Source organism: Carcharhinus amblyrhynchos, chromosome 15, assembly GCF_965287045.1.
Source record: "Carcharhinus amblyrhynchos chromosome 15, sCarAmb.v2.hapA, whole genome shotgun sequence".
In the NCBI taxonomy this organism is placed as follows: Eukaryota; Metazoa; Chordata; class Chondrichthyes; order Carcharhiniformes; family Carcharhinidae; genus Carcharhinus; species Carcharhinus amblyrhynchos.
The window spans coordinates 13,460,696-13,486,015 of record NC_137338.1 but is presented as its reverse complement, the minus strand read 5'-3'; the positions used below and the strand labels follow the sequence as shown (position 1 = coordinate 13,486,015).

Below are 25,320 nucleotides of genomic sequence, written 5' to 3'. Positions count from 1 at the left end.
AATAGTGATAAAACGTCAGGAAGCAGTAAAAATTGTTTTACTCATTCAAATATTGTATCTTCCAGGTATCTGCTATCAAAATGCTGTACTTAGATAATTCCCATCGTGTTGAAGAATCTTTGGTTCTATTCTGTTCTGGCCAACTGTTCGTTCCGCAGTGGATTTCCAGACTGGAGAGGTTACAGTGTATTAGCAGTTGTGAGTGTGCATTTTGATTTGAAATTCCATAGTTATTTCAGTAAACATAGTGTCCCATTGAAAATAACTGAATTGCTATTTGTGTTCAATATTTGAAGTTAATCTTTTCGTTCACCAATGTCACCAACATTAATTACTTTCCCTTTTACACCGATAAATTGACATTCCTTATTAAATACCTGAGGTCTTTGGAGTGTTGATTCAAAATGGCACCCCAGGTGAGGAAGGTAAATCAATTTTCACACTGCTGATTCAGGCAGTGGTTTGACAGCAAATCAATAAAATGATGATGATTTTAGTAGCTTATATTTTTATTTTCGCTGTGCCCCTGCATTGTTTGAATCACGCCCAGAGAAACCCCTCAATTTTTGCATTCCTCTTTGCTGTTCTCTGCCAGTGTCTTCCAGTAAATCAGCAGCTCGACTGGGCTGACCCCGTGAGATGTCACCAGTTTGTGGAAGTTACAGATGGAGAACTCCACTTTCCGGGCGTGGAAAGGCCGATCTGGGTGCAGCTCCACCGGCGTTACGTTGAGCCTTTGAAGACACATCCCCATGTAGACGTCCTCCAGCTTTATGATGGGAACGTGCTTCGAAACGGTGATGATTTTCTCGGCGAGGTCGCCTGACAGAACATACCCCGTTCCCGAGCAAAATGGCGGGAAGGTGCTCTGAGGGTACTCCTCCTCGGTCAAGTACCACTTGCTCAATTTATTCCTGATAGGCCTCTCATTGGCCTTGATAAACCCAGTGTACAAACAAGTCCGGTTCTTCTCTGACAGCAGCTCAGTCAGGTAATAAGTATTCACAAACATATCGGAGTCAGTCTTCATCACAAACTTCACCGATGGGCAAAATTTATGAACCCACTCAATTCCCATCAGCACTTTCAATGTCAGATTGTGGTAAGTGTCGGTGAAGTTTTTCTGGATTATGTCCCCGTATTGGATGCTTTCGTTTAAGATCCTGGACTGGTACTTTGTATCGTATCCGAGGAGGAAGTAGGCAACTGTCCTTTTCTCAGCCGTGCGCTGATCCCTGCCCCAGGTCTGCCGAATGGCATTGCGCTCTTTCCATTGAGGCTGTGAGACTGTCACCAGGTAGATGAGGAAGGGAGGGTCATGGTCACAGTTTGGTTGTGGGATAATGAGAAATTCGCCCTTCTCTTTTGCGATCGAATGTATACTTGCCCTAAGGAGCCTGTGTTTAACGTACATGTCCGGGTGAAAAGTACACATCAAAAATGTCAAGGCTAAAGAGAACATACAAAGTAAAATCACTACTTTGTTTTTGATCATCTGCAAAGAGAAAGACACAAACTGATTAGTCCAAATGACCACCAGGATGAGTTGCCACAAAAGATGCAGTTCATTAGTCGCTGTCAAACCTGAAGAATGCACTGAGGGCGCGACCTCACCTGCCGTATTCACCATGCTCCTGCTTCAGCGAGCTCGGAGAATTTGGCAGCCAGCCAGATCTCCGTTCACTGTGGTGGGTTGGGAAAATCCTGCCGGAGTGAACGGTGGTAAGATTCCGCCCTGTATGTTAATTTGGACACATCTCCCAAATGGGGTTTTACCAGTATCTCACTTACAAAAGCGTAAGAAGTTCAGATTGGCAGATGGGTAATTCCTGGCACCATGTACATGTTTGGGATTTCCATCTCGGAGAATAAAAATTAAAGAGAAAAACATCCTCCTGGTTTCAGTGTTAAACAGGAAACACCTTATTGTCTAAGTGTCTCTAGTTCTAGTCTCTCCCATAAGGGGAAACATTCTCTCAGCCTCCAGCCTGTCAAGACCCCTCAGAACTATATGTTTCAGGAAGATCACCTCTCCTTTGAACACCAGTGAGTGTAGACCCTTAATAAGCCTAAAATAAAAACATAAAATCTGAGAAATACTCAGCAGATCTGGCAGCATCTGTGGTGAGAGAAACGAGAGTTAATGTTTTGAGTTGAATAAGACTGTTCAGAACTTTTTTTATTTTAGATTTCCAGCACCAGCAGTATGTTTCTTTTACCTTAATGAGTCTAATCAGTTGCCTGCCTCATGGAGGCACAAATCTGCCTCTGCTTAAGTGGCCAATGCTGGGAAACATGTGCCCAAGTATTCCCTGCAGCTTTGCTGAGTCACGGACAGAGAATGGAGAGGTCCATCGAAGAATCGTGCACCGCCATGTTTCAGGTGCATGGTCACATGACAGCGGCCAAGCTCTTGGTGAGTTCCACGTGGCCTTACGCCAAGTGGATGCAGGATCAGTGCACTGACAACTAGGCAATGAATGCCAATTTATGTGGCATTGGCTAGTCAGTGACACTGTTGGAGCAGAGATGTATGAAGTGGACGTCTGCTGCACCCCAGGTAGTCTTTCATTCTAACAGTGAAGTGGGCCATAAAAAGAGTCATGTCAGTTCTCAAGAGTCATCCTTTGACTCAGGGGCTGTGCCCTCGGGTCCTAGTCTCTCTTGTACTTATTAAACTGTCAATTCTCTGTCACTTCTAATTTATATTGTATTGTTTTTAGTGTTTATAAGAATGGTTTTGCTGTGTGATTTCTTTGCTAGGACATTAGCCTCGTGGTCAGTTCGTCATTGTAAATGAGAATCGCTTTTCAATTAACTCCCCTGGCTCGATAAAAATTAATAAAAGTCTGAAAAGGGAGGCTCCCTATTCTAAAATCATGACCCCTAATTCTAGACTCCCCCAAGATGGAAAACATCCTCTCAGCATCCACCCTGTCAAGCCCCCTCAGAATCTTATATGTTTCAATAAGATCGCCTCTTATGAGTATTGGCCCAACCTGTTCAACCCTTTCTTCTTAGACAATCACTTCACCTCAGCCTAATGAACTTTCTCTGAACTGACTCCAATACAAGTATGTCCCTGGTTAAGTAAGGTGACAAAAAGTACACTCAGTATGCGAGGTGCAGTCATAGAATCAGTGAATCCCTATAGTACAGAAGGAGGCCATTTGGCCTATCGAATCTGTACCGACCATAAGCCTACCCAGGCTCTATTCCCGTAACCCCACACGTTTACCCTGCTAATACCCCTGACACTAGAGTAAATTTAGCACAGCCAGTCAACCTAACCTAACCTAATTCTCCCTGTGTCTGCGAGGGTTTTCTCTGGGTGCTCCAGTTTCCTCCCACAGTGCAAAGATGTGCAGGTTAGATAGATTGGCAATGCTGAATTGCTACTTGGTGTCAGGGTGACAAGTAGGGTAAGCGTGAGAGGTTATGGGGATAAGGCCTAGGTTGGCTTATGGTTCGTGCAGGCTCGATGGGCTGAATGGCCTCCTTCTGCACTGTAGGGATTCTAAGATCTTTGGACTGTGGGAGGAAACCGGAGCACCTGGACGAAACCCACGCAGACACAGGCAGAAAGGGCAAACTACGCACAGACAGTGACCCAAGGCTGGAATTGAACCTGTGTCCCTGGTGCTGTGAGGCAGCAGTGCTAATTGCTGTGCCACCATGCCACCCCAGTACCATTAATACCCTCTATGTAGCAAGACTTCCCTAATTTTATACACCATCCCCCTTGCAATTAAGGCAAATATTCCATCTAGCTTCCAAATTACTTGCTTTACCTGCATGCTGACTATAGGAAATGGCCTGTTGCAATCCACCGCCCCCCCACCCCCCCACCCACACCCCTCCCTCCCCCCCACATTGGCATTGCGGCAATTAGGACAACTGCCCAGCATCTCAGCCTCACCCATGCATTCCTTCTCCTCACCCTGTTTCACGAACAGCGCCTGTCGGAGAGGTCGAGATTAGAGAACTCACGTTGGTGATCTCAAAGTTTTGAATCACTCGAATGACCTTTGTCATACTTTTGAGATGTTTCACTGATTTAATGTACCTCAATGAAGTTGGTTATGACAACACCCAGTTTTGTGTGAGTCTCATGATTGATATATTAAAGGTAGACAGATTGTGAGGAGGTGTAGAGAGGTAATTAACTGTGTTAATTGACAGTTAACTGAAGTTTATTTATTAATCACAAGTAGACTTACATTAACACTGCAATGAAGTTACTGTGAAAATCCCTTGGCCGCCACACTCCGGTGCCTGTTTGGGTACACTGAGGGAGAATTCAGCATAGCCAATGCACCTAGCCAGCCTATCTTTCGGACTGTGGGAGGAAACAGACACAGACACGAGGAGAACGTGCAGACTCCGCACAGATAAGCCGGGAATCAAATTTGGGTCCCTGCCTCTGTGAGGCAGCAGTGCTAACCCACTGTGCTACCGGGAGGAATCAGTAGGCAGGTTTCCTTACTGATTTAAACACTCCTGAACAGTTCTGTTGTAAATTGACTTTAGACATACACGTTTGTCTGAAAATCGGGTTCCACAGACCACATTTATCTGCAGCTCAAATGACATTGTTATAATGGGCACTGTTGCTGCTGGTAACACTAATCCAAGCTACCCTATGAAGGTTTAAGAGACTATTGGTTTGAGATGTTGTGTCACTTTTCACTACTTGGATTAATATTATGGCTTTACCTTAGAAAAACTTCCCAAGATGTGTCGCAAAAACAAGAAATAAACCTTTGATTCCAAATTTTAAATCTGGTCTTTTAAAGTGGATTGATGTACTGGATTTAATGAATGGCTCATTGTTCTATTTCAATGCATCATGAGCATTGATTTCCTTGTGATTTGTAAACTGATGATGCTCTTTAACCACTCGGAGTTTTGTCTTACACTTTCAGCTTCCCAGAAATAATAGCGCAAGTCTACTGATTATAGTAACTTGTGTATGGGAATGCCCACCACTTCTTCTATGTATCAACTGGTGGAAGGTATTAACATATTTAATTGAGCCCACCGAGGCAGAACCCTGACATAATGTGAACCTTGTGTACCATACAGGGCAAGCAGCATTTTAAAATACACTTACAATTAGAAAATCTATTTGAGCTTCTTAAGTTTTTCAGTCTTCTTACAATGACTAGTAACAAAATAGTTCAGCAGAAGGTTCTGTTTGAAATAATTACCATTCAATGCAGTTCTGATAGTCTGAACACTTGAGAGGTTTAAAAATACAGTTTTGAATAAGGCAGAAGGATCCACATGTTCGAAAAATACAATCCCTTTGAAGGTCAAAGCACTTGGTTATCTGCTGCATTGATCCCAATCCAATCTGCACAATTCAATTCACACCTATATCAAAATATTATGTGGCCCTAAGTGGACAATGCCATTCTGAGTAGCCTCTTTAAAAGAAACAGTGCAAGTCTTGGGCTATCACAAAAAGGGGTATAAATAATTTAAATGTGATAATCAGGGTTACAGTTTCACAGGGCGGCACAGTGGTTAGCACTGCTGCCTCATAGTGTCAGGGACCCGGATCCAACTCTGACCACAGGTTACTGTCTGTGTGGAGTTTGCACTTTCTCCCTGTGTCTGTGTGGGTTACCTCCAGGGTGCTCTGGTTTCCTCCCACAGTCAAAAGATGTGTGGGATAGGTTGGTTGGCCATGCTAAATTGTTCCTAGTGTCAGGGGATCGGCAGGGTAAATATGTGGGGTTACAGGGATAAGGGCTGGGTGGTCTTGTGGTTGATAAGAACATAAGAACATAAGAAATAGGAGCAGGAGTAGGCCATCTAGCCCTTCGAGCCTGCCCCGCCATTCAATAAGATCATGGCTGATCTGTTGTGGCTCAGTTCCACTTTCCCGCCCTCTCCCCATAACCCTTAATCCCCTCTCTTATCAAGAACCCATCAACCCGCTTCTTAAAAATATTTAGCGAGGCAGCCTCCACCACTTCAACGGGCAGAGAATTCCAGAGATTCACCACCCTTTGAGTGAAGAAGTTCCTCCTCAACTCCGTTCTAAACCGCCTCCCCTTTATCTTGAGGCTGTGCCCCCTAGTCCTACTGTCTTTTTTGAGCGGGAAGAGTCTCTCCACCTCTATCCTATCCATCCCATTCATCATCTTATACGTCTCAATGAGATCTCCCCTCATTCTTCTAAACTCTAACGAGTACAAGCCTAGTTTATTCAGCCTCTCCTCATAGCTCAATCCCCTCAACTCCGGTATCAGCCTAGTAAACCTCCTCTGCACTCCTTCCAGGGCCAAAATATCCTTGCGCAGGTGCGGCGCCCAAAACTGCACACAGTACTCCAGCTGCGGCCTCACCAATGCCCTATATAGCCGCAGCAAGACCTCCCTACTTTTATATTCAATCCCCCTCGCTATGAAGGCCAGCATCCCATTCGCCTTCCTGACCACCTGCTGCACCTGCAAGCTGGGTTTTTGCGACTCATGCACAAGGACCCCGAGGTCCCTCTGCACCGTCGCCTGCTGCAGTTTTTCGCCCCGTAAGTAATAGTCCTTCCTACCAAAGTGGACCACCTCACACTTGCCAACATTAAATTCCATTTGCCATTTCCTGGCCCATTCGCCCAGCCTATCTAAATCCTTCTGCAGACTCTCCACACCCTCCGCACAATTTGCCTTTCCCCCAATCTTGGTGTCATCAGCAAATTTCGACACCCTGCACTCGGTTCCCTCCTCCAGATCATCTATATAAATGGTAAATAGCTGCAGACACAATGGGCCGAATGGCCTCCTTCTACACTGTAGGAATTCAATGATTCACCAAAATATTCATTCTCCATGAATAGAATTGGGCTATAATTTCCTCGGATACTGATTGCCACAGTGTACCCACTTATCTGCGCCAAAATGTTTAAGCGCCTGCCTTGGCCAACCTTCCTGAACTCAGGCCAGGTGAGATCCAGGCAGTACAGCATGATCCCGGACCCCAGCATCAAAGTCTGAGAGAGTCGGAGTGAAGTGGTGGCAATGTCCTCTGTTTTACGGCACTAGCTGTTGTAGAGGGTGCGGGGTGCGGGGGGGGTAGTTCAGAGATGGGGTGGTGGTCAGACATTGGAGGAGGTGAGGGTTTGGACACTGGGGGTTGTGAGGTCTGACATCAAGAGTTGGGGAGAAGGTCTGACATAGTGGGGTGGGGGTGTGTGTCTGATATTGGGGTGGGTGTGGTGGTCAGACATTGACGACAAATGTGTGGTCGAACACCAACGGGGGGAGAGGTCCGGTATCTTGGGGGGGGAAGGTGGCAGATCTGACATGGAGGACTGGAGGGGTAGTTGTGGTCAGACATTGGAACAGTTAGGCATGGGGGTATTGGACACCGGGCGGGTTGTGAATAGGTTTGGATATCAGGGTGGGGTGGGGCGGTGGTGGGTTGGACATTGGAGCTAGTGTGATGGACCAGGTGGGTTTGGACATTGAGCAATGGGCGGGACATGGGGTTTGGTTTAAGTTAGGGGGGCATTGGAGTTTCGTTTGTGTTGGGGCTTTATGGATGTTGGCTCAAGTTGGGTGTGGGCGGAGTGGGGGAAGGGAGATGTTTCCAGCCAGCTTGGGTTACAGGAGGATATTAGGCTGAGCAGACAGGGGTGAGAGGGGGGAAGGGTTGGTGGTGATGGATACAGTGGGGGATGCTTAGTGTAGGATGTGGGGGGTCCTGGGGGCCAGGAACATTGGGGATGTCCCCAACAGGGCTCAGTCTTGGTGTTTAAAATGGTTGCGTAGAAGTCGGAAGTTGTTTTAGTTCTTCCAACTCTTTCAGAGTAACTATGAGGGTAAAACTGGTAGAATCAACTGAAGTTAGTGATTGCTCGGTCTGATGGTTCCCAGCACAGTGCAATTGTCCAGGGGAAGTTAATGCTTCTGGACAATTCCTGGGTAAACCAAGGGGGATTCCCCAGCGCCTCTTTGGGATACCCGCTGTGGTGATTGTCCCTTTAAGGGAAACACAGGAGAGTAAGGGTCAGTTGGCCTGGGTGACCAATCAGGACTCAGGGCGTGGAATCACCCCATGTGGAGAGGAGGTCCTAGGCAGTGATATTTGGGGAGCATCTTCAGCCATGTGGCTGCTGTACAATTCTTATTAATAAAAACATCTTGTGTTCACCAATGAAGCCTGGGCAAATGCATCTTTACACTTCCACATCCAACACTGACGACCAAGGAAGTTACAGGCCAAATTGCAGGAAATGGCAGAGCGAGAAGTAGTTGCGCAGGGAAACAGGGTTAAGATTTTAAGTTGATGGTGCCTAACCGGCTGGATATTTACAGCTTTCTTATTTTATTTCACGTTTCCAGCACCTGCTGTATTTTTGACCATTCTTCATGCCATGGAAGCATTGACAAACTATGGACTGCATTTCCCTCTCATCTAGGTTCACATAGCGATTCCTAATGTGTTCCTGCTACATCTCTGTCCAGTCCATTGTAAGCAGGCACCAACAGTTGCCAATAAGTTTGTAGAGTAGTAACGTGTTCAGCATTCATCTATGAACTTTGACATTTAGAAATTACATCCACATCTGACCACGGGGCATCGTAACTGCATTATGAAGCATCGATGTTCCCAATAAAATTGAGAAGTCTTACCTTTCTACGCTGGAGGAGTCATGCCTCACTGCAAGTCAACAACAATGTTAAGAGCATTCGCCTAAGTGGTGGTGGATAGATTTACAGCTAAATTTGAAAGCTGAGTTAGGGATTATCCTCAAATTATAGAGTGCCTACAAGTGTGTAAAGCTTACATCACTAAGTTTGCATCACAGAGTCCCTACGATTCAGAAGCAGGCCATTCAGCCTTTTGAGTCTGCACTGATCCTCTGAGAGCGTCCCACCCCATACATGTCACTCCCAACGTATTTACCCCACTAATCCCTCTACCTTCACATCTTGGAAACTAAGGGACAATTTAGCATGGCCAATGAAGCTAACCAGCATGCCTTTTGGACTGTGGTAGGAAACCAGAGCAGTTGGAGGAAATCCATTCAGTCATGGGGATAACGTGCAGACTCCGCACAGTAACCCAAGCCTGGAATCAAACCCGGGTCCCTGGTGCTGTGAGGCAGCAGTGCTGATCACTGTGCCACCGTGCCACCATCTGCTGTATTAATGTTCATGGCTGGTTTCATTGCAGCAGTGTTACTTTTTCAGAACAACCTCAACCAACCCTTCAGTCCCTATATCACAGAGAAAGGAGGCCACCACCTCTACCCGACCCCTGAAACATACCCTAGCTGGGATCAAGTTACACAGCAGAACAATGATTGAACCAGTTCCACTTCAGGAGTTCATTGAATCAGTGGAGGAGCCAAGGAAACCGATACTCTAATTGCTGAGATAATCAGCATGTGGCTTTGGTTGCACAGGTTTTGAATTCCATGTGGAAAGTCGAAACACACAGAGGCAGTACGGTGGCACAGTGGTGAGCACTGTTGCTTCACAGTGCCAGGGTTCTGGGCTTTATTCCTGGTTTGGATCTTTGTCTGTGCGAAGTCTGCATGTTCTCCCCTCATCAGCGTGGGTTTCCTCTGGGTGCTTCGGATTCCCCCCACAGTCCGAAGGACGTGCTGATTAGATGCATTGGCCATACTAAATTCTCCCTCAGTGTACCCAAACAGGTGCCGGAGTGTGGCAATTAGGGGATTTTCACAGTAACTTCATTGCAGTATTAATGTAATCCCACTTATGATGAATAAATAAACTTTATTGATGCTGCCAGAAGTGACATTAACATCACAAGAACCATCCCACTGGGCAAAGCACTGTTTAACTTAATACAAAAGATACTGACTTTTGTGAGCGATATATAAAATGAACGGAAAATAAAGATTGTGGTGATAGAATTTCTGTTGACAATCCATCTTTTCTGTGATTAGAATAGAATTCTGACCAGTTCTGTAACACAAGGCACCATTCTGTCACCTACCTCAAGGCAATAATTAACTTTTTAAAATTCCTCCTATACTACATCAACATCTTTCCCAGAGGATGTAAATTGATTTATTATTGTAACGTGTATAGGTATATTGTGAGAAGTATTGTTCCTTACATGCTACACAGACAAAATAAACCTTTCATAGAATAATAGGGGAAAAGGAAAGGAGAGGGTGCAGAATGTAGTGTAACAATCATAGCTCGGGTGTAGAGAAAGTTGCAATATAGGTCCATTCAAAAGTCTGATGGCAGCAGGGCAGAAGCTGTTCTTGAGTTGGTTGGTACGTGACCTCAGACTTTTGTATTTTCTTCCAATGGGAAAAGGTTGAAGAGAGAATGTCTGGAGTGCATGGGGTCCTTGATTATGCTGGCTGCCTTGCCAAAGCAGCAGGAAGTGTAGACAGAGTCAATGGATGGGAGACTGGTTTGAGTGATGGACTGGACTTTGATAATGACTCTTTGTAGTTATTTGGGACCTTGGATAGAGCAGGAGCCATATCAAGCTGTGATACATCTAGAAAGAATGCTTTCTATGGTGCATCAGTAAGTGTTGGTGTGAGTTGTAGCAAACATGCCAAATTTCCTTAGCCTCCTGAGAAAGTAGAGGCATTGGTGGTTTTTCTTAACCGTAGCATCAGCATGGAGGGACCAGGACAGGTTATTGATGATCTGGACACCTAGAAAATTGAAGCTCTCGACCATTTTCACTTCAGCCCCATTGATGTAGACAGGGACATGTCCTCTACTACGCTTCCTGAATTCGATGACTATCTCCTTCATTTTGCTGACATTGAGGGAGAGATTATTGTTCCTGCACCAGTTTAGCAAATTTCCTATCTCTGTCCTGTACTCTGTCTCATCTTTGTTTGAGATCCGACCCACTATGGTGGTTCATCAACAAACTTGAAAATTGAGTTGGAGAGGGATTTGGCCACATAGTCACAGCAGAATAAGGAGTATAGTAAGGGGCTGAGGTCACAGCCTTATGGGGCACCGGTGTTGAGGATGATCGCAGAGGAGGTATTGTTGCCTATCCTTACTGATTGCTGTCTATGGATTAAGGAGTTTTGGACCAGTCTCAGAGGGAGGAGCCGAGGCCCAGGCCACGGAGTTTGGTAATAAGTTTTGTAGGAATGCCCACAACCCTTTGTGACAGTTCCAGCACTGGAGAGAATGTTGACATATGCTGACCACCAATACTGACTGCCCGGCTCCTCCCCTGAACACCACAATTGACCATCCGCAGCAACTAACCCTTCACCTCCACTATGGCAAAGAACCTTTTTCCCTTTCACACATACACACATACTAAATACCTCCGCACTCTCTTCCTTGAACAGGTAAACAATGGGGGAGACTGGAATGCTCCCCCAATCAGTGCAGACATCCAAAGCATAGCTTCAGTAGCCCGTTGTTCCTCTCCACCACCTGTTGTGGAGGCATGACTCCTTTTGTATCTCTCCTCTGCTTCTGTTCTTGGGTGACAGAGTGGGGTCATCAGACACCTTTTCTTTGTCACCCAGGAGCCATCCATCCAATCATGGAGGAGCCACAAACAACTTTGGTGTGTGTGAATTCCACAAGATGTAATAATCATATCAGCTCCCTGGGTAATGGGCAGAAACTTGGAGAACCTGTGTCCCATGGTCACGGACAGTCTGAATATTCATTTAGTGGAACCGCTTTCTGTTGCTGAAAGCTGGTGTTTTGTTGGTCACATGAGCGTAATCTATTACACCCCGAAATAGGGAGGAACACTGCCATCACTGCATGCTGTCTCTCTGACTGGCTGCCGTGCTCTGTCCGGTAGTGGATGAATGTGTTTGAGGATAGTCATGAGCTTGATGCAATTGTGCGAGGTTGATTGAGAGAGGCTGCACTGACCCCTCTAAAGAACCAGAGGCATCGAAGTTGAGGGTCACTGTGACCTTCAAATCACCGTCATGGAATGACCACCCTTGCAATTGGAGATGATTTCCTGACTTATCAAGTAGCATTTTGCCTACAATGTGTTACTGGACAGACAGAGTCTTCGGTGTCACTGGATGTTGGACATTTGGAAGTAGTTGCAGTGCTCGGTAGTGGTATATTGGCATTCCCTCCCGCCTTGGCCTCCCTGCTGACCCTGCACCAACTGACTGTGCCTCTCCTCTTAGAGGTCTGTCTCGGGGATGCTGTCCATACTTATCTGCTCTTTTCTCCGTCCTGCCTCTCTCTCTCTCCCTCTTCAGAGAATGCCCATCAATACACTACCCCTGTTGGATGAGATGCAGAGGACCAGTGCTTTGATTTGATTTGATTTGATTTATTAATATCACATGTATTAGTATATAGTGAGAAGTATTGTTTCTTGTGCGCTATACAGACAAAGCATACCATTCATAGACAAGGAAACGTGAGAGTCAGAATGTAGTGTTATAGTCATAGCTAGGGTGTAGAGAAAGATCAACTTAATGCAAGGTAGATCCATTCAAAAGTCTGATGGCAGCAGGGAAGAAGCTGTTCTTGAGTCAGTTGGTACGTGACCTCAGACTTTTGTATCTTTTTTCTGATGGAAGAAGGTAGACGAGAGAATGTCCAGGGTGCGTGGGGTCCTTAATTATGCTGGTTGCTTTGCCGAGGCTACAGGAAGTGTGGACAGAGTCAGTGAATGGGAGGGTGGTTTGTGTGCTGGATTGGGGGGATCACTGTCCTTAGGGAGACCTGTCAGGGAAAATGAGATCCTGAAATGCTGAACGATAGGTTTGAGGAGCTAATGATGTGCTAAGAACCTCAGGGACAAGCTCTGTACTCACAAAGCGACAAACTCGCAATGACAGAGGAGGTGGTGCTGCTCTGGGTGTCATGGTCCACCTTTGGATGAGGAAATAATAACAATGTGATTTTCACCCACTTGTTTTGCCCGCACAATGACCTGAAAATGGCCCAGGCAACGCAGAATCAGTTCATTGGTTTGTTAATGGTCTTAATTGGCTCTTTAATTGTAAGCGGATGTACATCCAATTCGCAGGTACGTGCACCAATTGCCCTCAAAACTGCATGCCTGACATCAATTGATGATAAGCTTGCTCCTGAAGTTCAAACATAAAATCCTGGTCTACAGCTGTGTTTGACTGTCCAACAATTCACAAATCTAACATGTTTGGTGTTCTTACATTGGAATCATAGAATAGAATAGAATCCCCACAGTGCAGAAGGAGGCAATTTGGCCCACCAAGCGTGCACCGACAACAATCCCACCCAGGCCCTATCCCTGTAACCCCTATTAGTCCCCTTCACACTAAGGGACAATTTAGTATGGCCAATCCACATAGCGTGCACATCTGGACTGTGGGAGGAAACCGGAGTACCCAGAGGGAACCCACACAAACACAGGGAGAACACGCAAACTCCACAAAGACGATGGTTTGCGTGATGGATTGAGGGAATTACTGTCCTTAGGGAGACCTTTCAGAGAAGATGAGATCCTGAAATGCTGAAAGATGGGTTTGAGGAGCCAATGATGCGCTAAGAACCTCAGGGACAAGCTCTGACAGCGACACAAGCTGGGAATCAAACTCTGGTGCTGTGAGGCAGCAGTGGTCACCACTGTGCCACCATGCTGCTGTGGAATTATTGCCCTTTTGTTAACGGATTGTGTTCAGCATGGGGATGAATTTGGATTATCATCCCAGTGCCAATTATGTTTGAACTATTCCATCCCCTAAAATTGTAACAATACGTCATTGTCTTAAACTTCCCTCTCACAGTTGCAAACCTGCACCCCCTTGTCCGAATGCAGCTCAGAATTCAGTTCTGAGATGAGCTTTGCAAGGTTGTTTAATATTTTCATGTTGTACATTGTTATTTCCTTTCAAAACTGAATTGCACAATCAACAAGCAATACAGAATAGGGAATAAATCTGAGATACTTTGTACCTTATGTTGCTCAGTGTCACATTGCTGCAAATTGAAGTTATTATTCTTGTATAGTGTAAGCTAAGAAGATGATTATTCTTGTATTGTAAGTACAATGGGCATCAATTTGAAAAATATAATTAGACTTGGTGCCTGCACTTATGTAGCTCTGCAGGTGTGCACTGTGAATTTATGCACATGGCCCTTTGGGAGTTTTTAAAGCTTCATCAGCTGCCAGGTAAAGGCAATAAGAGAACAACACAATGACACTGAAATGAGAGCAGAGAATTTCCACAGCATTTTCCCAATCTCCTGCTTTGGCTTTGGGAATTGCCGATTAAATGCTGTAAAATGCAGCAATGCCATTTCACTCAGGGTTCCAACAAAGGATTGGCAGAAGCCCCACAAAATCTCTGGTGAGACTGATGATGGGAAGTGATGGTCTAATGGCATTATCGCCGGACTATTAATCCAGAAACTCAGCTAATGTTCTGGGAGCCTGGGTTTGAATCCTGCCACTGCCATGGCAGAATTTGAATCTGGAATTAAAAATCTACTGATGAGCATGAAACCACTGTTGATTGTTGGAAAAACCCATCTGGTTCACTAATGTTCTTTAGGGAAGGAAATCTGCCATCCTTACCCGGTCTGGTTTACAAGTCACTCCAGAGCCACAACAATGTGGTTGACTCTCAACTGCCCTCTGAACCAGGGCAACGAGGGATGGGCAGCCAGTGATGCCCATGTCCCACAAATGAATAAAAAAAATGCCAGCAATGTTATCGTCAGGCATCATTTAAACTCTTTGTTGCATCATTGTGAGCATACCACATTCGCTGTATGTGGCACCCTCAGTGTGAGGCCTAACTCATTGGCCCGAATTTTGCAGTCAGCCATTAAACTCATGCTTGACCACAGAGTTTCCATGGGTTTTCGTAACGGAACTTGCTGCGATTTGAAAGTAGCACCCTCTACTTAAGATCAGCTCAAAGGATCCTTACAGAGGTTGGGATTTAGTGCTAGTTTTGGGGGGAGGGCATGTGGGGGGTGGATGGGCACCACACGAGGGTGACCGGATTTTCCAAAGTTAAGTCTGGGACATATTGAAAAGTGTTGAGAAGGTGGGCTCTGTTGATGATTGACATGTTGGCTGGCCAATGGCAGAAATCTGGGGAGGAGCAGACGAAGGTCGGCAATTGTGTGATGATGTCTGAGAATAACCGCGGTTAGAGTTAAGACATCACATTATTAAAGATAGCAGTTACAATCCACTGACATTGGTTACAATGACATTTGTTCCTCACCTTCTTAAACAAAACTGAACCAAAGCTTCATTTGTTACAATATCCCAAAATCCTCTATTCCACTCTCACTTCACTGTTCAATGCATATTGGTAAGAACAGCCCCCACTTAAAATTCTTGTTTAGTTCTAATTTGCACACTGGCTTCTAACAATAGAAAGAATGCCAAGAGGAGATTTGATAGAGATGTTCAAAATCATGTGGGGGCTGGACAGAGTAGAGAGGGAGAAACTACTCCCGCTCGGAAAAGGATCAAGAATGAGACGGCACACATTTAAACTGATTTGCAAAAGCAGCAAATGTGTTGTGAAATTAATCCTTTTCATTCATCAAGTCATTCCAGTCTGGAAAGCACTGCCTCAAAGTGTTCAATTGAGGCGTTCAAGAAGGAATTAAATGATTTTAAAAAAATGTATTTATGGGATGTGGGTGTTGTTGGCTGGGCCAGCATTTATTGCCCATCCCTAAACTGCCCTCCATTTCAGAGGGCATTTAAGACTGATTCTGTGTTGCCTGGGCAATTTTCAGATCCAGCATGATTCTGTTAATGGGATGCAGATGAAGGCCTGATTGGAATCTTCCAGCCATACTCAATTGTCTGTGATGCCAGCAGGAAAACACGCTATCCCAGAACATTTCTGAAACAATGTGGCACACAGAAGTTGGGATTTACCAGAAGAATCCCTGCAAAGTTGTTTTTTTTTACCATTTACCTGAAGAATCCCTGCAAAGTAGCTTTTTTTTTTGCCATTTGCAGCTGAGAGTTCCATGCTTCAACAACACCTTGGGCTGGATTTTATGACCTTGCTCGAACTAGACCGGAAATTCCTCCCAAGGTCAATGGACATTTGCATTCTCCATCCCCTCCCCCAATCCGATTCCATGGTGCATGAGGTGGTAGAATTCCAGCATTTGTGTGGGAGTGTTTCCTAATTTCAGTTCTGACATTTATAGCTCTGATTTGTACATTATGCCCCACCTCGTTCTAGACTTTCCAACCAGTTTCTCTCCATCCACGATATTTGTTCCCCTTAACAACTTCAGAACCTTGGGTAAATCATCCCTTAACTGTCTAAATTGTAGGGCACGCAGTCTGATTTTGTGTAAAGGGTAGATGGTGGCATAATGGAAATATCACAGCTCCAGTCATCCAGAGGACCAAACTAATGCCTGGTGATGTGGGTTCAAAGTTCACCTTGGCATTCATTTAAATTAAACTCATAAAATCAGGAAAATCACTAATCTCAGTGACGGTGACCATGACAACTGTCTTCGTTGTTGTAAAAACCATTCGTTCACTAATGTCCCTTTGGGGAAGGAAATTTGCCATCCTTACTTGGTCCCACCAACGTGTGACTCCAGATCAGTAGCAATCCGTGGGTGATTCTTAAGAACATAAGAAATAGGAGCAGGAGTAGGCCATCTAGGCCTTCGAGCCTGCCCCGCCATTCAATAAGATCATGGCTGATCTGAAGTGGCTCAGTTCCACTTTCCTGCCTTTTCCCCATAACCCTTAATCCCCTTGCCTACCAAAAACCTATCTACCCGTGTCTTAAATATATTTAGTGAGGCAGCCTCCATCACTTCAACGGGCAGAGAATTCCAGAGATTCACCACCCTTTGAGTGAAGAAGTTCCTCCTCAATTCCGTTCTAAACTGCCCCCCCCTTATCTTGAGGCTGTGCCCTCTAGTCCTACTGTCCTTTCTGAGCAGGAAGAACCTCTCCACCTCTACCCTATCCATCCCATTCATCATCTTGTACGTCTCAATGACATCTCCCCTCATCCTTCTAAACTCTAACGAGTACAAGCCTAGTTTATTCAGCCTCTCCTCATAGCTCAACCCCGGTATCAGCCTAGCGAACCTCCTCTGCACTCCCTCCAAGGCCAAAATGTCCTTGCGCAAGTGCGGCGACCAAAACTGCACACAGTACTCCAGCTGCAGCCTCACCAGTGCCCTGTACAGTTGCAGCAAGACCTCCCTACTTTTATATTCAATCCCCCTCGCGATGAAGGCCCATTCGCCTTCCTGACCACCTGCTGCACCTGCAGGCTGGGTTTTTGCGACTCATGCACAAGGACCCCCAGGTCCCTCTGCACCGTAGCATGCCGCAGCTTTTCGCCATGTAAGTAGTAGTCCTTCCTACCATTATTCCTACCAAAGTGGACAACCTCACACTTGCCAACATTATATTCCATCTGCCAGTTCCTCGCCCATTCGCTCAGCCTATCTAGATCCCTCTGCAGACTTTCCACACCCTCCTCACAATTTGCCGTTCCACCAATCTTTGTGTCATCAGCAAATTTTGACACCTTACACTCGGTTCCCTCCTCCAGATCATCTATATAAATGGTAAATAGCTGAAGCCCTAGCACCGATCCCTGGGGCACTCCACTAGTCACCAACCGCCAATCCGAATAGCACCCATTGACACCCACTCTCTGCCTCCTATTTGACAGCCAATCCCCTATCCACGCTAACACCCTACCCCCAACTCCATGCCCCCTAACCTTCTGTAACAACATCTTGTGAGGCACCTTATCAAACGCCTTCTGAAAATCAAGAAACACCACATCCACCGGTTCCCCTCTATCTACCGCACTAGACACATCCTCATAGAATTCCAATAAATTCGTCAGACACGACTTCCCCTTAACGAAACGGTGCTGCGTCTGCTCTATCAAACAATTCTCCTCAAGATGCCTCGCTATTTTCTCCTTAATTACGGATTCAAGCATTTTACCTACAACAGATGTTAAACTAACCAGCCTATAATTCCCTGCCTTTTGCCTGCCACCCTTCTTAAACAATGGCGTAACATTAGCCGTTTTCCAATCTTCCGGCACTTCCCCGGAATCCAGCGACGTTTGGAAAATAATCACCAAGGCATCCATTATCACCTCCGCCATTTCTTTCAGAACCCTTGGATGCACTCCATCTGGTCCTGGGGACTTGTCCACCATCAGTCCCTCTAGTCTGTCGAGCACTGCCTCTCTAGTAACAATAGTGTCATTCAGGCCCTCCATGCTCTCTGAGTCACTCAAGGGCAATTAAGGATGGACAATAAACCTGGGCCTTGCCAGCGATGCCCACATCCCATGAAAGAATAGATAAAAGAAAATCTCTCCTTGTAATTTAACTTGTGGGCTGGAATTTTACTGCCCCGCCTGCCGCAGAGATTGGAGTGGGCGAGGGGCAAACCATGGGAAAATCCGTTGACCTTGGGTGGGATTTTACTGTTTCGGGACGAGCCAGGCGATAAAATTCTGTCTGTAGAGTCAGTTACAAATAGGACAGCATGGTGGCACAGTGGTTGGCACTGTTTTCTCACAGCACCAGGGACCCAGGTTCGATTCTGGCCTTGATAACTGTCTTGAGGGGAGTTTGCATGTTCTCTCTGTCTGAATGGGTTTCCTCCGGATGCTCTGGTTTTCTCCTGCAGCTTGAAGACGTACAGATTAGGTAGTTGGCCATGCTAAGTTGCCCATTAATATCTCAAGGCGTGTAGTTTAGGGGGATTAGTGGGGTAAATACTTAGGATTATGGGGATAGGGTCTGATAAAGGTGCTTTATTGGAGAGTTGGTGTAGACCCGATGGGCCAGATGACCTTCTTCTGCACTATAGTGATTCTATGATTCTATGAGCTAACATTCTGGTAAATCTACAGGCATTTAGAGGTGCAAGGACTGATTAGGGACAGTCAGCATGGCATTCTGGTCACTTAATTATAGAAAGAATATTATTAAACTAGAAAGAGTACAGAAGAGATTTACTAGGATGCTACTGGGATTTGATGGTTTGAGTTATAAGGAGAGGCTGGATAGACTGGGGCTTTTTTTCTCTGGAGTGTAGAAGGCTGAGGAGTGATCTTATAGAGGTGTATAAAATAATGAGGGGCACAGATCAGGTAGATAATCAATAACTTTTCCCAAAAGTAGGGGAGTCTAAAGCCAGAGAGCTAGTTTTATGGTGGAGAGGGGAGAGACTCAAAAGGGTCCAGAGAGGCAATTTTTTTCACACAGAGGGTGGTAAGTGTTTGGAACAAGCTGCCAGAGGTAGCAGTGGAGGTGGGTACAATTTTGTCTTTTAAAAAGTATTTAGACAGTTATATGCGTAAGATGGGTATAGAGGGATATGGACCAAAAGTAGGCAATTGGGTTTAACTTAAGGGTTTAAAAAAAAAGGCAGCATGGCCATGTTGGGCCAAAGGGCCTGTTTTCATGCTGTAAACCTCTATGACTTTATCTGCATTGCATTCGCTCAAAAGTCAATGTTTCTTCAGGTGCGGTGTTCACACTGCTCTAGGTGTGATTAATCATTGACTTGTATAGCTGGGGCATAACCTCTAAACCCTTATATTCTATTCCTTGAGATATAACATCCAAAATCTTTTGAACGGTGAGAACTCTGATTTTCAGACAGAAATATACCCACTTACCAGTCCCCGGATTTTCTTCCGTTGGAACATCCTTGCAAACTTACTCAGCGCAGGTAATCTTTGAAGTCATCGATGGAGGCAATCCACACAGGAACTGCGCCCACTTCTCAATAGCTCTAGCTGCATTTCGGTAAAGAAAAAGCTAAAATGTTTCAAAGTTTCTTTGAAAATCTACAGAGAGAAGGCAAGCGGGTAGGGCAGGCGAGGTAACTGGGATAGGGTGGGTGAGGGAACTGAGAGCTGGGGAAGGGCGAGTTAACTGGGATAGGGTGGGTGAGGGAACTGAGAGCTGGGGAAGGGCGAGGTAACTGGGATAGGGTGGGTGAGGGAACTAAGAGCTGGGGAAAGGCGAGTTAACTGGGATAGGGTGGGTGAGGGAACTGAGAGCTGGGGTAGAGTGATTGAGGTAAATGGGGTAGGGTGGGTGAGCTGACTGGAAACTGAGGTAGGGTATATCGCCTATTACCCGCCACACAGTCTGTTTTAACCCTTATACGATGGACAAAAAACAAAAAGCAACAGATGTATTGTTAGTGCAACCAATACTTATTTAAACCCACACAATCAATGAGCATCCAGCCAACCAACGATAAATTATCTTACAGGAAAATGCTAAAGTTCAAGCCCAATGCGAGACTTTGACTTAACTTTGCATGGGTGGCAAGTGCCCAAGCAAATGTTGGCATTTATTTGTGCGCTACTCTTGGTCGTCCTCTGCATAGTCTGGTCCTTTGGTCTGGCCTGGTACTCTGACTCTGGTCTTCTTTCCTTCCTTCTCGGATGTGGTGGCTCTCCTTGTGCCAGTCATTGCTGGCGATGGTCACCATTGTTGTAGCTCGTTCATGGGGTCAGAGAGAGAGAGAGATTCCTGGCTGCGCAGCACCCTTTATACCCCGTTGGGTTTTGCGCCCCTTTTGGCCATTGCCAATCAATCGATCAGGACTTGATCACCCTGATCGGTAAAAGTCCAATCTGGTGCTGCCACATTGATCTCTGGGTGTGTGCCCAATGACCATGCCTGTAGATACTGGAGGCACATAAAGTTCACACCTTCCCTCCCAAACAAGGGCCACGGTTCCCTTATGTCTGGTAAACAACCCAGTGTGACCAGAAAGTCTCTTTGATCCTTGAGATGACCCATATCCTGTGGATTCACATGTTCCGGGTTGCAGCCTGTTTGTCTCTGTCTTTTAAACTGCAGCTTGCCATTTAGTTGTCCAATTGTCCCAGAGTGCTTTACCAATCACCATTTCAGATGGCCCGTTTGGTGCGTGAGGTAACTGGGGGAGTGAGGATGAGGGAGCTAGGATAGAATGGGGGAGATAACTGAGAGCTGGGGAAGGCTGGTTGAGATAACTGGGAGCTGGGGTAGGCTGGGTGAGGTAGCTGGGAGCTGGGATAGGCTGGGTGAGGTAACTGGGAGCTGGGGTAGGGTGGGTGAGGTAACTTGAAGCTGGGGTAGGGTGGGTGAGGTAACTGGGAGCTGGGGTAGAGTGGGTGAGGTAACTGGGAGCTGGGGTAGGGTGGGTGAAGTAACTGGGAGCTGGGGTAGGGTGGGTGAGATAACTGGGAGCTGGGGTAGGGTGGGGTGAGATAACTGGGAGCTGGGGTGAGATAACTGGGAGCTGGGGTAGGGTGGGTGAGATAGCTGGGAGCTGGGGTAGGGTGGGTGAGATAGCTGGGAGCTGGGGTAGGGTGGGTGAGATAGCGGGGAGCTGGGGTAGGGTGGGTGAGATAGCTGGGAGCTGGGGTAGGGTGGGTGAGATAGCTGGGAGCTGGGGTAGGGTGGGTGAGATAGCTGGGAGCTGGGCTGGGTGATTGAGGTAACCCAGGTAGGGTGGGTGAGGTAACTGGGAACTGGGATAGGATGGGTGACTTACTGGGAACTGGGATAGGATGGGTGACTTACTGGGAACTGGGATAGGATGGGTGACTTACTGGGAACTGGGATAGGATGGGTGACTTACTGGGAACTGGGATAGGATGGGTGACTTACTGGGAACTGGGATAGGATGGGTGAGTAGCTGGGGTAGGGTGGGTGAGGTAACTGGGAGCTGGGATAGAATGGGTGAGGTAACTGGGAACTGGGTTGGGTGGGTGAGGTAACTGGAAGCTGGGATAGAGTGGGTGAGGTGCTTGGGAGCTGGGGTAAGTTGGGTGAGGTGACTGGAGCTGGATAGGATGGCAGCTGTGAGGTTAGGTCAGAACAGTCAAGGGATCGAGGTTCAGGGGATTAGTTAGGTGATGGGGACCACTCAGGGGGTTGGGGAAATCTTGGAAAGAGGGGAGAAAGGCTTAGGGAGAGTTACAGAGTGAAGAAGGAGTGGGTGGCTGTGAGAGGGGTTGATTGTATAGTTAACAAGGAGATAGAGTAGACAGGGATGGGTGACATTGTGGCACAGTGGATAGCACTGCTGCCTCACAGCGCCAGGGACCTGGGTTCGATCCCTGGCTTGAGTCACTGTCTGTGTGGAGTTTGCACATTCTTGGACTATGGCGACTAGGGGAATTTCACAGTAACTTCATTGCAATGTTAATGTAAGCCTTATTTGTGACAATAGTAAATAAATTTTTCTTTACTTTCCTGTTTAACATTTCTTGGTAACTGTTCAGGTAAGTCTCACCAAACATCCAAAGTCTCTGGCTCTAACTCAGAGTTGGAGACTTTTTCAAAGGGAGTAGGGGAATTGCCCATTGGAAGCTCAAACCTCCTGGGCACTGTCTCCCAGGAAACAGAAATTGGGATTTCCAAGGGGTCCTGTCGTGCATCTTGGGAGGTACTTCTGCTCTCTGGCAATTGGGAGACAGAAGAGGTGCGCATTTGATCAGCCTATTTGATAATTTTGGTACTTATTCATGACATTTTAATGATTTATATACATGAAGCCTCCCAACTCTCTTTGCTTCTGTATTATTCCACAAATGGAAATATTGGAAGTCCGTACATGTAATATCCACTGCACTCTCTTCATTAACCCTCTCAGTTACTTCATCAAAGAAATTAACCAGGTTAGGTAGGTACGATTTATCTCTAGAAAGTCTCTTATTATCAACTTTCACTCTAAGCTATGTGCCTGTATGGCTGTGCAGCACCTCTAAGAGGTTCCTGTGTACATGATGGCCTCAAGGTGATGCATTTTGTTAGATTGAACCAGGGCAGGACTTATTCAGTTAATGGTAGGGCGTTGGGGAGAGTTACAGAACAAAGAGATCTCGGGCTACATGTTCATAGCTCCTTGAAAGTGGAGTCACAGATGGACAGAGTGGTGAAGAAGGCATTAGGCATACTTGGTTTCATAGTCAGAACATTGAATACAGGAGTTGGGACGTCTTGTTGAAGATGTACAAGACATTGGTAAGGCCACACTTGGAATACTGTGTGCAGTTCTGGTCACCCTATTATAGAAAGGATATTATTAAACTAGGAAGAGTGCAGAAAAGATTTATTAGGATGCTACCGGGACTTGATGGTTTGAGTTATAAGGAGAGACTGGATAGACTGGGACTTTTTTCTGTGGAGTGTAGGAGGCTGAGGAGTGATCTTATAGAGGTCTATAAAATAATGAGGGGCACAGATCAACTTGATAGTTAATATCTTTTCCCAAAGGTAGGGGAGTCTAAAACTAGAGGGCATAGCTTTAAGGTGAGAGGGGAGAGATACAAAAGTGTTCAGAGGGGCAATTTTTTCACACAGAGGGTGGTGAGTGTCTGGAACAAGCTGCCAGAGGTAGTAGTAGAGGCGGGTACAATTTTTTTTTTAGAAAGCATTTAAATAGTTACATGGATAGAATGGATATAGAGGGATGTGGACCAAATGTGGGCAATTGGGATTAGCTTAGGCATTTAAAAAAAAGGACAGCATGGACAAGTTGGGCCGAAGGGCCTGTTTCCATGTTGTAAATCTCTATGACTCTGTGACTGTAAGACTTGAAGCTGTTCTGTATAAAATAAAAATGAAAGGAACAGCTCAAGTACCTTGCATGCTCCGAAGAGAGGGAAAAGGCTGCATTGCTCATTAGCACATTTCTCCAAGTGAGACCTGATTCTATCCTTGGCAATGGTCTCTGGTAGTTTTCCCACCACTGACTGTATGACCAACCAGCCTCAATTACAAGGACTGTTCCTCTTCCCAGTTTTGAACAGGAGATAAAGTATTTCAATTCTCAGCCACTATTTCCATATCCAAGGAAGAATGAAAGATTCTGGTCAGAGGTTCTGCCATCTCCATCTCCACCCCAACTTTTCTCAGCAATCTACAGTGTATCACATCTGGACTAGGTGACTCGAAAACTTTGGGTGATATTAACTTTTTTTATATCTGCTTTCTATTTTAATCCCATCCAATATCTCAACTTCCATCTTCTCTGCTGCGGCATTGACGTCATACTATTTTTTGTGAAGACAGAAACAAAGTGTGTTATGTATTTTAATCCAAAGACTTTTTTGGGATAATCTCAGGTCATCATTCAAGGCTAAGTGATGGTAAATGGGATAAAGCGGGTGGCCCGCTGTTTCTCATGTATTGGTGCAGACTCGATGGGCTGAATGGCCTCTTTGCAGTGTATGTTTCTATGATTCTATCATAAACTCATCGCAAAATAGGAGCAGAAGTGGGACATTTGATCCATCAAGCCTGCTCCGCCATTAAGATTATGTCTGATAAATGCTTTAACGGTAAATTCTTGTTTGTCTCCATAACACTTTGTCAAAACTCTGTCTAACTGAGCCTTAAATATATGTGATGACCCAGCCTCCGCTGGTCTCTGTAGAAGAGAATTCCAAAGCTTAACAACTCACGAGAGAAGTTCTTCCTCACCCCAGTTGCAGACCCTTTGGACAGAATGCTAGACTAAAAGCTGGAAATTCCTGCCTGAATACCAATGGCATTTCACATTCTCCACAACCCGACTGCTAAAATTCCAGTGGCGGGCAGGATGGGAGAATTCCAGCCCTTATCTTTAAAAGCGTCCCCTAGTTCTAACTCCCACCACAAGAGGAAACATCCTGTCAACATCCATCTTGTCAAACCCCCTCCTGAATCATGTGTGTTTCAGTAACATCACACTCATTCTGGTCAAATCCAATGAGTATGGGCCCAACCTGCTCAACCTTTCCTTATAGGAAACTCCCTTCACTCAGGAATCCACCTAGTGAATCCTCTCTGAACTGCTTCCAGTGGAAGTATATCCCTCCTTAGGGAAGAAGACCAAAACCGTACATAGTCTCCAACTGCATTCTCAGCAGTGTTTTGTACAGTTGTAGCAACACTTCTCTATACCCTATCCCCATTCAGAAAAGACCCCTTCATGAATTAATACAATAATCAGGTAATCCTTACAACAACTTGGGTGAACTCTTAAATCTCCCAGCTACATATCTAAACTGAACTGTACACACAACTCTCCAAGATGAGTTATGAAGCAAGGCTGGTTAAGCTGGTGTTGTTCCCCTTAGAGCAGAAAAGGCTGAGGGGGATCCGACTGAGCTGTCCAAAATTATGAAGGGTAGAGACTGGGTTGATAGGAAGAAACTTTTCCCCTTTTCCCTGGTCAATATCCAGGGAGCATGGATTTAAGACAGAGGTAGATAGGTTTTTGATTAATAAGGGGATCAGGGGTTATGGGGAAAAGGCAGGAGAATGGGGATGAGAAAAATATCGGCCATGATTGAACGGCAGAGCAGACTTGATAGGCCGA

At 45.8% G+C, this 25,320-nt stretch overlaps 1 pseudogene; it reads right to left on the bottom strand.

The window, feature by feature from the left end:
• Nucleotides 1-540: 540 nt before the first annotated feature.
• On the bottom strand, nucleotides 541-19,711 carry LOC145352912 (beta-1,3-galactosyltransferase 5-like; annotated as a pseudogene).
• Between the last annotated feature and the right edge of the window lie 5,609 nt (nucleotides 19,712-25,320).